This window comes from Zonotrichia leucophrys, chromosome 5, assembly GCF_028769735.1.
Source record: "Zonotrichia leucophrys gambelii isolate GWCS_2022_RI chromosome 5, RI_Zleu_2.0, whole genome shotgun sequence".
Lineage (NCBI taxonomy): Eukaryota > Metazoa > Chordata > Aves > Passeriformes > Passerellidae > Zonotrichia > Zonotrichia leucophrys.
In genome coordinates, this window is record NC_088175.1 from 45,324,876 (window position 1) to 45,341,683 (window position 16,808).

The 16,808-nt window shown below is 39.3% G+C and overlaps 1 long non-coding RNA gene across 1 annotated transcript; it reads left to right on the forward strand.

Moving 5' to 3' along the window:
* Positions 1-12,065: 12,065 nt before the first annotated feature.
* LOC135448063 (uncharacterized) lies at positions 12,066-13,484 on the forward strand. Its single transcript, XR_010440384.1, has 3 exons — positions 12,066-12,115; positions 13,195-13,281; positions 13,418-13,484. It is a non-coding gene; the product is annotated as an uncharacterized LOC135448063 (long non-coding RNA).
* Positions 13,485-16,808: the final 3,324 nt, after the last annotated feature.

Consider the following 16,808-nt stretch of genomic DNA (forward strand, 5'->3'; position numbering starts at 1 on the left):
GCAAGTATTTATTTATCCAGCTACCTCCACATTTTCCAGTGTCATTATTCCCAGTGATCCCTACAGTGATAAGTAGTCAATGACCTTTGCATGGGATGAACTACAGCAGTCTGATAGACCTGCCTGTTATTCATCACAGTGGTAGAACAACTGCAACAGCACAGTGGCATTCTGCTAAAATATGAGCTAAAAGCTCACATTTTCCCCAATGGTTATTATACAGGCAGAATAAAATGCCTTCTTAAAAAACAACTGTGCCTTTTCCCTGCCTAAAAAGAGAAATGTTTGTTTTTTTCTCAATTTGGTGAAAGAAAAAACAAAAAGGAAACTCACTGGGAAGACCAGACCTACCAACTGGTACTGCCTCTGTGTCAATGTCCCCATTTACACACTCAAACTTGCACCGAGGGATCTTAAACTAAATTTAAAATGTCGTTTATCGGGTGATGTCAACTGCTGATTATCTTTGTCCTTGTTTTCTGTACTGGTTTGGTATCACTTCAGAACGTTGCCAATAATAAAACTGATGTGTAAAACATGAAGGAATAGTTTTTGAAATTGTAAAACTGATTTATAGTCTTTCTCCTATTACATTGGTAGAAATAGGTAACCCATCAGTATTAGCATTTCTCTGAAAATACCAAGGTGCTCCTTCATGTAGTGAAGAACCTTTATATTCATAAAGGATGGACTATCAAGAAAATAAAACAGCAAAGTGTAGAAAAGATCAAATTTATTCAAGTGGATTATTATGACAACTGAAAACTAGGATGTGGGAAATCTAGCTTGGGAAACCGTTATACCTAAAAACCAGTCAATTTCTTATAACTACAACTCTAAAATACTTAATCTCCTAAGGCAAAATATTGCTGGGAACCTATGACTAAGCTATGGCTGACAAACAAAATTTTCACTTAAACCTATGGTGGGGGATGTCACAGTGCCCGGGCTGAGCTCTGCTCATACATGCCCTTGCACAGCTCTGCCAGCTGAGAGATAAGCTGGAGCTGGGCACCTCAGAGCTGAGGGGAGAAGCGCAGTCTCCGCCTCTTCCAAAGGCCCCATCTTGGCACTCTCTTGTGCCTGGGCCTGTGCACAGAGCTGTGGCTCAGGCACAGCCGCATCAGGGCACGGTTGTGCCTCAGCAGCTGCAGCAGCTCCTGGCAGCAGCCGCGTCCCCGCCTGCAGCACGGCCCTGCAGAGACCGAGGGGCTCTGGCAATTCTCCTGCAAGACACAGAACGGGGACAGCGTGGGGCTGAACCCTCTCAGGATGCCTTTGGACACCCCTGGAGACACTCTGGCCTGGCTGGGCTTTCCTGAGCTCAGGCTGCAGGAAGAAGGGCCCTGGCCAGCTCAGCCTGGTGTCCCTGGGGCTCAGCCCCTGGCCCTGATTCCTCACCCAGGGCCTCAAATCCCCCTCTGCCTTGGGGCCTTGGGCTGAGTGCTGCCCAAGAGGTCCAGGACCCTTGGGATCTGTCTGGCGTTTCTGCTCCATGGGGGCTCTCATGCCTTGCCTGACCCCAGCTTGATCCAAGGCCTTGTTTCCTCCTCACCCCTGCCCCCATCCCACCTGCCTGACACCCCTCCCTCACCTCTCCCCAGCATTTCCAGAGAGCCTTCTACCAAGACAGCACCTGAGGACAATTTCTGTCAGCAGCAGTTCCAGGACTAAGTCCAACAAAGCCTCTGCTGCCTTGACCCACAAGGGGGTCGTCTCAGGGCCCATGGCCTGCGGCTCCATGTCCTCGGGAAGCTGGCCCAAGGTGCCCATGTCCCGCTCAGGACAGCTGGAATGGCTGTGGGGCTGGACCAGCATCAGGAGCACATAGGCCTTCAGCAGCCACTGGGAGCCGTGGCCAGCCATGGTGCTGCTGTAATGTGGCAAGGGAAGTATCTGGCCTGGATGGTCAGTGTCTGGCTAGCATAGGGCAGGCCAACACCCCGCTGCAATCCAAAGCGAGCACCCCTCGGCGTCTGAGGGCCTCAGGCAGTGCTCGCCTGCGGACCGATCTCACCGCCAACACGGCTGGAATAACGAGCTGGACTCTCGATGGGGTCAAGTCAAGTTTAATGAACACCCAAGACAGCAACCAGGGAGAGACCCCAGGGAGAGACCAAGAAATGGGAGTGAAACGAGGTTATAAAGGGGGTGGGCGTACAAAGGAGGGGTTTACACTGAACCAATAAGGAAAGTGGAGGAATGAACTTAACATAACTGACATAAAAGGAAAACCAATGAATACAAAGTAAAGGAGGGGTCCTGGGACCACAGCCAACCACAACCCCCAGAGAGAAGAAAATTCTCGAAAGTTAGGAGGAGTGGGGGGTGATTGACTGGGCCCAGGGAGGAGAAACAGTTTACATATAAGGGAAGGAGAGGGAGGGGAAATTATATAACCAAAAGAACTGACAAGGCCAATGGCGGGAGTTGCCATGGGGATAACATAACTGGCAGGGCTAAACTGGGGGAGGGCAGAACCATTTACATTAAACAGGGGAAAACAATACATAAAATGGGGGAGTAATACACAAAATGGGGGAGCAATTAAATAAACTAACCGAACGCACTACAACACTGTAGGTTGAGCTGCCACCTCAGCACACACCCTGGCCATCTCTCCGCACCAAGTGCTGCTCGTGCTCTGGGCACGGTGACAGGCTGGGGACAGTTCCCAGGCACCATGCTGGCCCCAGAGGCTGTGATGTCACAGAATGGCAGAATCGATTGCCTTGGGAGAGCCCTGTGAGATCATTGATCCCAGCTGGAGACCCATCCCCAACATGGCAGCTCCAGCAGAGCACTGACTGCCATGCCCACTCTTTCCTTGAACTCCTCCCACACCAAGGACTGCACCGCTGCCACAGGCAGCCCATGCCAATGTCTAACTGCCCTCTCACTGCCACAGGCAGCCCATTCCAATGTCTAACTGCCCTCTCTAGGCAAAAGTACTTCCCAATGCCCAACCCAAAATTCCCTTTCTACAGCTTAAAATCCTTGTTGGCATTTGCTCTCTCATGTCCTTCCCTTCTCTGAGAAGACAGGCACTGCCTTGTCAGTAAGTTGCCTTTAGGGAGGGGAAGAGACTTTGCCCATGAGTGCTGCTCAACTCTTTCTGCCATGCCAAAGGGCTGCTTATTCTTTCGTGTCCCTTGGATCTTGGGAATTGGAGCACAGTGTGGGCCAAGAGACAGCAAAGGTGCTCAGTGAAGGGGGCCCTGCTTGAGGCTGCGCAGCAATGGCAGGGATGTGCCCCAGGCCTTGGTGCCTGCACCGGCTGCAGCAAGTCCCCGTTGCACAGTTGGAGCTGGCGCCTCACACAGCCCTGCAGGAAGGATGGAGAGGCCTGGAACTGCAGGGGATTCCTGTGGTAGAAGGGCAGGACCCATCCCTTGGTTCTGTTGAACCTCTCGCTTCTCCCAGAACTGGTTGATACTTAAATCACCATATGATAGGATACCTGCACCTGTGTAACAGTGGCTAATAATATTATGGCCTCTATACACAAACAGATATTTTCATTTTCTCTTTTGTAGTTTTTAAATGAAAATTTGTCTGCATTTCAAAATATGAACTTATTTTTGCATTGTGTGTTCTCTGTTTTAGTGTAGAATAACTAGATATAACTGATAACATTATATTGACTCTCTTCACTCAAGGCTGTAATCCTGCCATCCTCTTCTGCCTATTGCTTCTGACCCACACATCCAGAATCTGTCTAAATTTTACCACATCCATTTTAATATTTCTTCTTTTTAATAACTGCCATCTGTTTTTTCTGCCCAATTTTATTTGTTTTTTGCCAATGCCCTGTAATCTTGGTATGCACGGCGATCAGCCCTGTTGAGAATTGCTTTTGTTTTCCCCTCAAAGCATCTTTTTCTCATGTTCTTCAGACACATGAAATACCGACATTTGCTTATTCCTTCATAATGTAGTGCTGCCATTCCTATCGGTTTCTCACTGTGTGGACAACTTTTCCATCTATTTAGTAACTTTGGACATAGTTGCCCAGCTCTTCACTTCATAAAACCTTTTTCTGCTTTCTTTTGAATCAACACAGAAATGTTCGGTAAATTCTAGAAAGTCATCTTTAAAGTTTCTCTTCAAGCACTTCATACTGTTAAGCATCAAATTAATAACAATCAGATCTGATTGTTATTGAATGTAAACCTGCCCTGACTGTAGTCCTTCCCCTTTTCATGACAAAAGAAATTATCAATTTGGCACCTAATTTGGAAAGTTTCTCAGAGTAATACTCCAGGAAATTATGAGACACATCAGTGCTTTATAGAGACTCCTTTTTGGCTTTCTCATCGGAATCTGGGATCATTTGTGTGGAAAGTCTTGTGTATGATTAAAGAATCAGTAAATTGATGCCATGTTCAGGGAATAGTATTCTTCTACCTGACTACTGTTGAGATGTGGAGCATAGGAAAGAAAAGGTGGGAAGAGAGGATTTACTTTGTGTGCAAGTTCTGAGTTAAATTACTGCTTTTGCTGCTTTTCTTTCATTCATATCCATTAGAAATTTGATGGCCAAATATCATATTTTGAATTGGCTTTTCTTTGAATACTAGAGTTTGAGAAATTAATTCTTCAATTAAAGACAGTTAGAATTACATAGGCAGTAATTGTGTCTGCCTCAACTTTTTTATCAGTTGTGCATCAATGCCTGAATAAATAGAGAAATGGCATTATTACAACATACCAGTTAGCAAAAAAACCCCAAAAAAAAACTCCAAGCAAACAACAAACTAAAGAAATATTTTGCCTCCAGAAAACCCATGAAAGTGTGGCTTATTTAGAGAAATCAAAAGTTTTGACCAGCTTGCAATGCTGGGAGAAACACCAGCATTGTGCCTTATCATTCTAAGTTCATGTGGTGACAATCACTGTGGTTACTGTGTAGAAACGTGCTGCAGCCAGCAACTGGAGCTGCTTGGATCATCTCCTGGTTTTCCAGAACATGTGCTACATGTTCTCTCTTAAATGCAGCCTGCATCAGTGCTAAGGTGTTTGTTCATCTCCAGTGCTGAAGGCTGAGAGAGAGCTGTGGTGGTTTGTAGGCCACCAGACATAATGGGAACAAGCTCCTGAAGGAGATGGCAAAATGCAGCTATTGGAGGAATTCAAAATATATTGGTGAAAGAGGCTTCTTGTGCAAGTGTATTCACTAAGCATGGTGTCAGTATTCTTGCAATTAGGTGTTGTTAATCTGTCATGTCTAAGGGTGACAAAGAGATTCAGTTGCATTCCACATCAAGCAAAGCACTCACTTTCAAAGTTACAACACTGTGATCTTCATCATGTGGCAGCAAAGACTGAGCTACTAAAAATTACATCTTCTTGTTGAGTTTCTCAAAAAACAGGCCCATGGGAAAGAAGACTGGAAAAGAGTAATAAAAAGTAAGTTGTTTCTTGTATGATAAGGTGTCTTTAATGGCTGTTGTGCTTGTCATTTTAAAAAGCATGGGCAATGCACTGGAAAGCACTGGAAAGATGGAGTTGCTGTGGAAGGCCATTGTTAGATGAGATTTCCTTTTTCTAGTGAAGGAAAATATCCATGAGATGATCTTTGATAAACTAATAGTGAATAGCAGAAATACTGTATCAAGTTAATTAAACAAGAATCCTCTTTAGAAACTACGAAGACAAAAATCTTTCCTATGCCCATGTTTTTATTTTTTAGAAGAAGCAGCAGCATGTTGTTTTTTGGTACTAAATCCAGATGCTTTCACGATTTTATTTTTTAAATCTAAGGGATCATCCTCCTCATCTGAACAAACTGGGACTCTCTGGAAATGGACCAACATGTGCAACCCCAGATAAGAATGTAATGATGTGCACCTCTACAGCTGAAATGTTTCAATCATAGACCGGCTCTCACTTTGAGGGTGAAAACTTCCAAAATTATTTTTAATGTTTTACAAACAGAATCTGTTGATGCTGATGTGATTTCACCAGTTAGGCTATGTATAATCTACATGTCCCTTCAAATAAAATTGTCTAACACTTCATATTGAATGTATGGAAAATTTTCATGAAATTTCATAACTTTTAAAAACAACATTTTTATGCTATATATAAAGTATAAATGAAAAAAATATTGAGAAGTTGTTCAGAAAGTACACATTTAAATAAATTCATATGTCTTTGGCAATTGTTTTTTTCCAAGGCACCATGAATTTGGATGTTCACATCCTAGCAAAAATAAAGATAATGGGCTATCACATTCAACAAATAGCTGTCAAAGATGTGGCTTTAAGACACTTGAGAACTGTGTAATTATATATGGCACTAATTATTTTACATAAGCTTATTTAGAGAATAGTGGTATAGTTTGGGGAGGGTTAATAATAAAAACAGAGGAATTCATCAAACATTACAAGATTTCACTTTTTCACCCAATTATTCAAGTACAATTTGTCACCCTATATTATAAGTGAAATTGGAGGTTAATAACAAAACAGAAGGTGACCATCTTCATATGTAGCACTTCTATAAAAAGTTTATTTTATGCTGAATCGTGTTTTATTATAAAATCTGCACTTTCAATGAAATAGCATTGAACTTTAAAATACATACTAATATTTCAATGTCGATTCAGTCCTTAGCTTGCTAATTGAAATTTCTGTCTTGAATTGAAATAAAGGCATTTTATGGACTCTGCTTATTAATAGAGTTAAAGATTAAATCTAACTAGGGAGCTGGTTTGATTTTTCAGAGAAGTCTGACTTAGTGCATGAGCATCGGATGCATAAATATATTCTGAGAAAGATCAAAATCAGTCTGAATCAGGTCATTTACTGGGAGGGAGAGGGGAGGAAAAAAATGAGCTGAGTCTTTCAGTGAGCTTCCCTCATTTCCAGGTCTTTCAGATGCCTATTTTATTGACCTTAAATCAGTAAGACAGGTCCTTGTTAATTAACATTCTTTTAAATTCTGTTAAATTGCTAAAATTACATTATACTGTCAGCAGGCATAAAATAACCCAGTAAAGAAATTTGCTGAATTATACCTCTTCAGGGTCTGGCCTGTTTCAGCACAGGCTTGAAGATAATCTCAACTGTTTTGCTTGGCTGTATTATTCCATTCAGTTTTGGTCATGAAAATCTTATAGACTTTATAGTATTTAGAAAATCATCAGACTTTAATGCTTTCTTGTTGTAAGTGCTGGACAAGCTTGGACCTTGAAGGAAACAGCATAAACAGAGTCCCTAATTGTTTTGTTCATAGTTCAATAAAACTGGAACCTTCAACTTGAAGTATCAGATTGCAGATGTCTGACAAACAGTGGAAATATGTACAGTATCTTACCTCTTGAATAAAAAAAATCTGGACTTTTAAGCTTTCTGGTCTTCTGTATTGTTTGGAGATTAATTTTATTTTTTAGCATTCAAAGCAACAAAGGACTAACAAGACAGTCTATGCAAGCAAATCTCCAGAACAAAAACATGTTCCAAAGAAGGAAAAAATGTAACAGAATCCTGTAATTGTGACTTAGTAATTATATCTTCTAGAGATTCCACATGAGATTAAAAATACAGCAAAATTATGCAATTAAGCTAATTAGCTTATTAATGTGGAAGTATTTTGTCATTCTAATCACAGAAGGAATTCATCTGAGTAAAAAAGCAGACAGGAATAAATTGTGGTAGGAGACAGAAATTGTCTGGTTTAAAAATAATAAATTTATGTGGTTTATGTCTGTCCTCTAAAACCTAAGCACCTGCATTTCTTAGTTAATTTTATTTTTATTACTTGTTAAGGGCAAGTTGCTGATCACACATAACCTGAGCCTTCTGTGTTGCTCAGGAAGACATCACAGGCAGTGAAAGCATTCCAGTTTCAAACAACTTGGCTCAATAATTTTTCCTATTTAAGTCCTCTTTTGTAGCTAAAAGTCACTTTGTTCCTCATACAATACAACAGGATTGCTTAGCATTTGTAATCAATACTGTGTAAAATTGCAGTAATTCATCAGCCTGCTCTTAGCATCTTAGCTGAAAGTCCTGTTGGCCATTCATTCATGAAGTTGTGCCAGGGGATATCTGGAAAAGGTTCCTCACCCAGAAGGCACTGGAACAGCTCCCCAGGGCAGAGGTCACAGCACCAACCTGTCAGAGCTCAAGGAGCATTTGGACAATGCTCTCAGGCACAAGGTGTGACTCCTGGGGTGTCCTGTGCTGCGCCAGGAGCTGGCCTTTGATCCTTGTGCGTCCCTTCCAATTCTGTGAACCACAGTTTATTGAAAGCAGTAACCATTAAGACAGCTGAGAATTTACCACATAAAAAGCTGCACACTGAGTGAAGCGAAATGTTTTTGTAATTCTGATGGGGTTGCTGCTTTTGTCGCCTCTGTACAGCACAATGATACAACCCTCAATATTTATAAAGAATCCAGATGTATTTAGTTGTCAAAGGCAAACAAATGGAGGTAAAGCAGTGTCACAAGATCAAGTAACACGTAAGTGATGGGATCATTTAACTCAGCTATTTTTGTACTCAAAACTAGTGCTTATCATCCTAATGCATGATGTTACAGTAAGAGGAGGAAGAGCTAGATGTGGAAATGTGTTTTAATATTTCCAAGATGTGTATTTTTGTTAGTTGATATTTTTAACGAGTAGAATCTTTTAGAAAATTGTGAACAGAATTTCTGAACTGACTACATAAGTAAAAATAAGGGTATGCTGTGGAAATTTTACAATTCTAAATCTAGATAATGCAAGTTATTAACTTCTGCTGATTAAATTTTATGTGCTTATTTATAGCTAAAATGAGCTTAGCATGCTGGTATACAAAGTAATGGTGTAGAAACAATCAGCCATGTGCACCTGCTGGACCTTGCAACGAAAGGATAACAATTGACCTGCAATAGCAAAAGCAACACATTTCTTCTGTTGCTGAATTTGAATTACAACAACCTTTGAGGAAAGGACCTTGAAAGGAAACAAACTGGACATAGCAATAGGTTTTTACCAGAGCTGATTAGGGAAATGCAGAAGTTGACATTATGATATCTTTGCACTTATGCTCAATTAGTAGTAACGAGCCAGCAATGCTGATGCTTAACATAAGAAACTCAAACACTGTGTGAGCCAAGAACTGTGTTTCAATTTACATCATTAACTGAGTTCCTATTTGTCATGCACTTGCAATATCATTTATGCCATTCCATAATGTGTCCTGTTGTGATTGTTAAATTATGTGTCATCTAATGGCTCTCTACAACTCCCTGAAAGGAAGTTGTAGCCAGGTGGGGGTCGGCCTCTTCTCCCAGGCAACCAGTGACGGGATGAGAGGACACAATCTTAAAATGTGCTAGGGGAGGTTCAGGCTGGACCTGAGTCTGGAAAAATGTCTTCACTGAAAGGGCTGTCAAACATTGCAATGGGCTGCCCAGGGAGATGGTGGAGCCACTGTCCCTGGAGGTGCTCAAGGAATGACTGGATGTGGCATTCAGTGCCATGGTCTGCTGACACAGTGGTGATAAGTCAAAGGCTGGACTTCAAGGTCTCAGAGATCCTTTCCAATCTAAATGATTCTGTGACTATGTAAGTTTTATGTAAGCATGGAAAAAACTGTCTCAAGGGTTTTTTGTAACCTGAAAATCTGTCTACTTCAAATAGACATGGAATATTTACATTTGGAAAAAATACTATATCGATTGCAAGTCATATGAAACACATATATCTTATTTTCTTATAACTACTAGCGTAACACTGACCATAAAATGAGTTACAGATGTTTTTATTTAGTCAACATTCAAATATTTTTTCCAGAGCAATAGACATCACGTAGTAAATTTCACTGCTACAGTATTCACTAGCATTGACCTACAACAAACTACACTGCTATATTTATTTGAGTATTTTTTACAGCTGCATTAAAAATTATTTATTTACTACAATTAGAATGTTTACTAAACATGAATACTGTATAATGCCAATATATTGCTAGAGAGAAAAGCATAGTGAACAAACAACACAATTAGTAAATGAAGTGAACGTAAAACTGTATTACCCTTTATTATTGTTTACTTTCTGATTTGTGAAAGTTGCTGGTTTGTAATCTGTTTCTCTGTGACTGCTGCTAATTTCAAAGACTCTAAAATTCATAATAATTAATGCCTAGTACCAATGTGTGCTTAGTAACAGTTTGAAAGTTTGTAATTCTGGGCCACTTTGGTATTTAGTACTTAACTATTGTAGGGCTTATTGCAAAGTAGCAGTTTCCTGAATGTAGGTCTCCTAAATGTATCCAATCTTTGGGATTTAAAATACTACACACTACTTTCATTATTTGATGTCTGAAAATTACAAAAAAGCTATGTACCAGGAGGTTACCCAGATACCAAAGCAGCTGAATGACACACTTTAGCTGAAGTTCTTTACATCATATATTGAAATTGCTGCTGTTAATTCTGAAGCACTTTTGTATTAAAAAATTATCATTACCTGTCAGATGGTACTGTTAATGTTTGGGTCTAAACAAGATTTTATGATCTTCAGTTTTGGCCTTGATTTCTTATTGGGAAGTTGTTTAAGTAGTCCTGATCATTAAAATATTACATACTTGGCATATTTGCTTTCTTTAATGCTGAAAGTGAGTAATACATCAGCTACACATAAATTAAGTTTTGCTTTTATTTACTATCATGTCCCCTTCCCATGATTGATGGGAAGGGGACATATTTTTTTATGTGAGTTCTGAAAGGATTGGAGGGGAAAAGGAAAACAGCATTCTAGTTTTAAGGAAAAAATTAGTTGAATTTTCAGTGTTTTCTGATATATTTGAAGAAGGAAGATATTTTTCCAGACTTAACAATTTACTTGTTAAAAGGTACATGAGACAGTTGTGGTTTTAATTGAAACCCTGAGATGTATCCTACCCAGTTACCCCCCCTAGTCAGGTCTCTTCCACAAACAGGTCTGTACCAAATCTAATGGTGAAATTGGCATATATCTGAACAGAAAAATCTTGAATTGCTGTAAAATACAATAATCTGGCATGTAAATGAAAATAACTAGGTAATTTTCAGCTTTTCAGCTGAGAGGCCTAATTCTTTACTGCCTAGCAAAAGAGGCCTTAGGGAGGATAGGCAGGAGTACTGCTTTAATATGTATATATATATATATCTTATGCTTTGAACAATAATTATCTATAAACATGATTCTGGGAGGTCTAGCTAAAAACCTTTGTTTTTATAGTAGATACAGGAATATATTGACCTGGGATGTAAGTGAAATGAGTATATAATTGATTGTTATGTGGTATAAGTTCCACTTGCCACAGCAGTATCCAGAAGCACATTTGTTTAAGTTTGATTTAACCTAAAACACAGATAAACTACTTTTATAAATGGACATGATGGTTTAGATGTTGGTGAAGCCAGTTTTCAAGTTACTTCAAAAAGTTTGTATCAAGTGACCTGCAGAAGTTTAACTTATGTGAACCTAAACCAGTAGAATGGGGTACTTCCCATGAGTTTTCAATTGCTTAATCAGCAGGAATCATTCACAAACACAAATGCAAAATTTTTAGATATGGAATGCAAACAAAATGTTACAACAGTCAAAAGCTCTTTCTTCCAATAAGAAACCTCCCATCTGTTTTTCTTCCTTCCCCACCTTTTTTTCCCCCACTTTTCACTTCATTTTTCCATCTGGACAGGCTATAGGACTTGAAGGGCTCACTTCTTAAAAAGCTTTCTTGATGATTAGAAGTAAGCTAAAGACACTTTGTTTGAATAAGGCAAAGCTTCCATACTCTTTATCAGCTGATCTGTTTCTGTTCACCCTGAAGGCCTTATCTGTACCACTGCTCCAGGGTAGATAATCTTACTGATAGCAGCAGGGTGTAGGGGGATACAATAGAAGAAAGCAAAGGTAGTATAGAAAGTAATCTTACCCCTTAAGGAGTTTCAGCTGAGCCAGTTATTAGAGATTGGGAACAGGCCTGACTACCAGGCTGCAGCTGTAGCCAAAGAGAAGAAGATGCTATAAAAGAGTGGATTGGGTGGGTAAGGGAGAACTGGAGGCAGTTGGTTGTTGTGTGAAGCAGGAAGAGTCAGTGCTTAGAGGGTCTGCCTACAAGAAGCATCAAGGAGGTATGAAGCTCTAGCAGTATGGGACCTTTGCAGTATAATGACAATAGAACTTTTGTAATGTAATAACAACAGCAGGGGAGGACACAAGTATTGGCCCCCTGCATAATGACAATGGGATAATAAGCACAAATCTGTTTCTACTATTGAGTTGAAATGTCCACTGAATCAAATTGATTTGTCATTTCATACATTGTGATATGCTGACTCCCAACCTGGAAACTTTTCCTGTTTTCTTTGGCTACTGCTGGAATTTTTCTTCTACTTCTTTTGGGTTCTGCTCTGGGATCTTGAGAGGTGCACTGATCTTGGCAATTGTTTCCTAATCTCAGATGATTATTCCCTTTGCACTGATAGCCAATATTCCTTGCCAACTTTCTCTTTATACTCACGGAGATCATTAGCACTAGTGTCAGGAGCATTTGTTAATTAGGCTTTTGGGGTCTTCAGGACCAAATATCAAAATACCTTATTATTCCACCAGCACAACTAGAGAATTGCTTTTGAGTATTGTTTCAATCAGATGGGGAAAGAGCAGTAGTCCAAAGACAAAACCCCATACCTGGGACTCTGATTTCTGAATGACACCTTAGTAGCATGTCAGCTCCACTGTGGCAACTGGAGAAGTTTTCAGAACTGCAACATCACGTTATTTGTTTTCCAGAGAGCCCGAAAACAGGCTATTGCCTGTTATTATACAGCTTAAGGAAAAGATCTCCCTGTGAGCATCACCTTCAGCTCCCCTCAGAATATCAGAAGTACTTTCAAAGGCTACTTCTCTAAAATCTCAGGAGTTACTTGTGCTCCATAAAAGACTGGACTCTTCAGCCTCATTTCAGTTCCACATTTGGAACTACCTTGTGAGCTTCTCAAACTATAGCCACAAGATCTTTGACCATCTGGTGACCTTTATCAGATTACTGCCTAAAGATTTTTGCCAGAAGTTTGACACTCCAATTATTGAGGGTCATATATCATCTAGAACAATCCTGCAAGCCTCGCTTGACACAGCAGGGACAGCAGTCTGGGCTTACACCACCCCCTTATTTCTTAGACAATTTTCTTGGTTTCTGTGTTTCCAGGAAGAATAAAGCCATTATGAAAAAAGAGATTCCTGAGCATCCTTTCCAAAGGAGCATTACAAAAGAGGGTGGAACATCATACCACGAGTAAGCAGAAGTGATAGGAAATTACTTACTCCTCTACTGCCTGTTTAGTCAAGTTTTGTCTTTTTTTAAAGTACAGACTTTTTCATGGATGAGTCTGAGGAACTTTATTTAAATGTTCCTGTTCCCATTCTCCCAGGTCTCTGTAGCAGGCTCTTACTTCCTTGGCTAGAAGTTGTGTCTGAGAGACTTGAGATGGGAAGGAGGTATGCTGTCCTCTCCAGAAGTAAATATATCAGGTATCAGACAGATTTGCTAGCAATCTGTCTGGGGTTCTTGAATGAGCTGGGGAACAGATTAGGTCAGTCAAGCATCCACATCACATGTAGGAAGTCCATGCCAATGTTCTTGAGACTTTTCTACGAGGAATGTGGTTAACCAAGACCTACTCTTCCCATGGATGTGAATAGGAAATGCCAGTTTTTACTTTTTTACTCCAGAGTGCTTTTGGAAATAAATGCATTCATGTCCTTTTTTTTTTTTTTTTTTTTACTGCCCAGAGTGATTTTTTTTTTCTCTTCAGAGAAATACCGTAATTAATAGAAGAGCAAGTAAAAGCAAAATGTATTTGGCCAAGTAAGCTTAATTTTCCATGTGACACACAGAAAGGACTACTTTCTTTTCCTTGTCAGGAATTCTGCTCTGTTTCCTGGATGGTGCTGGATTCCTCTAGCAGCTCAATCTCTTTGGCTGCTCTTTTAGCACTGCACTTCCAGACTAATGCCCTCCTTGGTTTTGTTGCTACAATAGTAATTCAATCTTGAAAGGTTTGTTAGTTATTTTTTTCTCCTTTATCTGCTACTTTTCAAGTAGGTTTTGAGTATCATACTTGTTTCTTCTGCTTCTCAACTATTTGAAGTGGAGAAATTTCACTTTAACTTTGATGTATTTGTGAATGCTCATCACAGATCCTTCATAACCCAGCCTAATCTGAGAAGAGTATTTGTTAAGGAAGAGAAAAAGTATGGAAGAACGTATGCAGAGATGGATATATGTTTAAAAAGCTATCAACTATTTTAAGGAAAGACCTTAACACAGTGATAATGCTTATGCAGCAGTGCAGATTGAGAAATAGCCTTTCATGCGCTGAGAAACATTCTCTGAAATTTGCATTCACTTCACTTTGCAGAAGTGAGTGTATAATGAGTTCCTCCCTGGCTAGAAACCAGAGAAAGTTGTTCATTTTCTAACCAGCGCTCAAAGGTCTGCTAAAGGAGAGGTAAACCCCTCCCAAGAATGAAGCACTGCTGTTGTTTTACTGGTATACTACACTTGCACAATGCTGTGTTACTAAAAACCTGGTAAAAATACCAATGTGCATAATGAAGTTGTAGTATCAATTCCTGACCTATTTTTCAATTTCTTTCCTTCTTTGTGGCAAATCAGATTTAGGCCAAAACCCAGAAGACCGTTCATAAATGTGTTGCTGGAGGGTGATACTCAGTGTCCAGATTAATCTTTTAAACTCACCAGGCAGATGTTATGATATGGAATTTGGAGATCTAATCATGTAACTGTCAGCTTTACATAAAAGAAGAAATACAATGTCTTTTATATGCTTTCCTAATTTGTTTTAAATTTGGCAGTACCAACTACATGTTCAAGATCTAAGCAAAACTGTGGCTATACTGAAGTAAGTCAGTCAAAAAAACCCACTGGTAATGCTCTAAAGAGTGTAACCCAGAAACTAGATTTTAAATTCCAAGTTGACTATATTCTGAAGAAATCATTAATGAGTCTCATTTGCATTTTAGAAATATATACTGATGTCACTTTAGAAGAAAGCCACAATATGAAAGGGCAAGCTACATACACGAGTGAAGCTTGGTTATTATTGACAGGGAAGCAACACCAGGGAATACTTCAAATTACATTGTGTAAGTGATTTTTTGGATAAGATCCTGATCAAATTAATGTTTAGCTTTAGTGGTAAGAAGAGTATTTTTGTCTGAAACTAACCTAAATAACATGCTGAGTATTGTGTAAAGGTAATAGTGAGAATACAGAATTTGAAAGAAGAAGCATTCTGTTTGAGAGAAGATTATTTTGTAACTTTCACCCATGAGATTTTCTGCAATACAGAAAGAAATACAAATCCATTTGTATTCACTGCTCACTGTGAAGCAAGAAGGTGTCCAGGGCTTTCTGGAAATTGTATTGATGTAATGCATTTTGAATTGCATAACAAAAAATTGATAGCCTCTATCACTGGTCCCTTCAAAGTCCTAAGGCATGTATTCAATTTTCAACCTGGATAATATCTTCCTGTGCTTAATGAGTATTATAAAACAGTTGAAAAGGTCTATATAAATGCAGGAATAGTCTTCTGATTTCACAGTTTTTTTGGTTGTTTGTTTTTTTTAGTTTCTGTGCTCCAAGTATGAAACCTTTCATTTGGTAACAACTATTATCTGAATAATCATTATTCCCATTTGCTTAATGATGTGATAAACACAGCTTAAAAAAAATATTTTCATGCCGTGGAATCTGTTGTGAATGAGACATCTGTAGTCACAAATTTATTTGATACATACTTCTTAAAATTAAAACCAGACATGCAGATGTGTGACTCTGTGCTGATATGTTAATAACAAATGCAGAGCTTTTTAGATACTCACTCAAGGCAGGGTTACATCAAGATGGTCTGGAATTAATTTAGAGCCCTTTTGGCCCATCACTGAATCCTTCCAGCGACCAGGCAGAGAAGCCAAGGGTTGTGCCAAATACTCGGGATTTAGAATTATCCTTACATCAATGGAATTTTTTCAGAATTTAAGCATGTGTGATGCAGTGTCTGAGCTCTGTGATCTGTCCGAACTATTGCAGACAATGGACACAGCAATGCCAGAAGCTCTCTCACATTTGTCAGGACAGGCTTAAATTTCTGCTTGCATTGTTATTAGTTTAGGAATACATGCAATAAGGATGACTGTGCCAAACAAAATTTGTTCTATGAAAACTGGGATATGCATGACAGCAAAGCTGTTAAAATCCGTGTAGCAAAATTAGGGGCTTGGCAAAATGTTAAAAAAAAAAAAAAAACAGGCTGATGACAGCAGGATTTTTAAGACTAAAGCCTACTCAAACATCTATTTTTCCTGCATATTAGTTCTCTATTGATGTCTTTCCTAATCAAAAACTCAATCCACAGTAAGAATAGGCTGAGTCACTTTTTAAAAGATGTGGTCTACAAATACCAGAACCATTGCCTAAACAGTAACTATTACAAGGTTTATCTCTCCCACAGAACTTGAAAATGCCTGTAAAGAGAAGTGTCACATAAATCCTTAATGCTTTGCCATGGATAGTACACCATTCCTAGGGCCTTTTCTCTCTTTTTTTTTTTTTTTTTTTTTCTTTTCAGTTTAATATCCTCAAGAAAATTTGTTTCTGTTTACATTCTGTAAATGTATTTCCATTTTTCAAGCAGAAGTTTTTGGCACCAGTAGATGCAGCAAAAATATTGTGAACATTTTATTGTGTGATCTACATACAAGCACTCATTGTAAAATATTTATGGCATATAAATG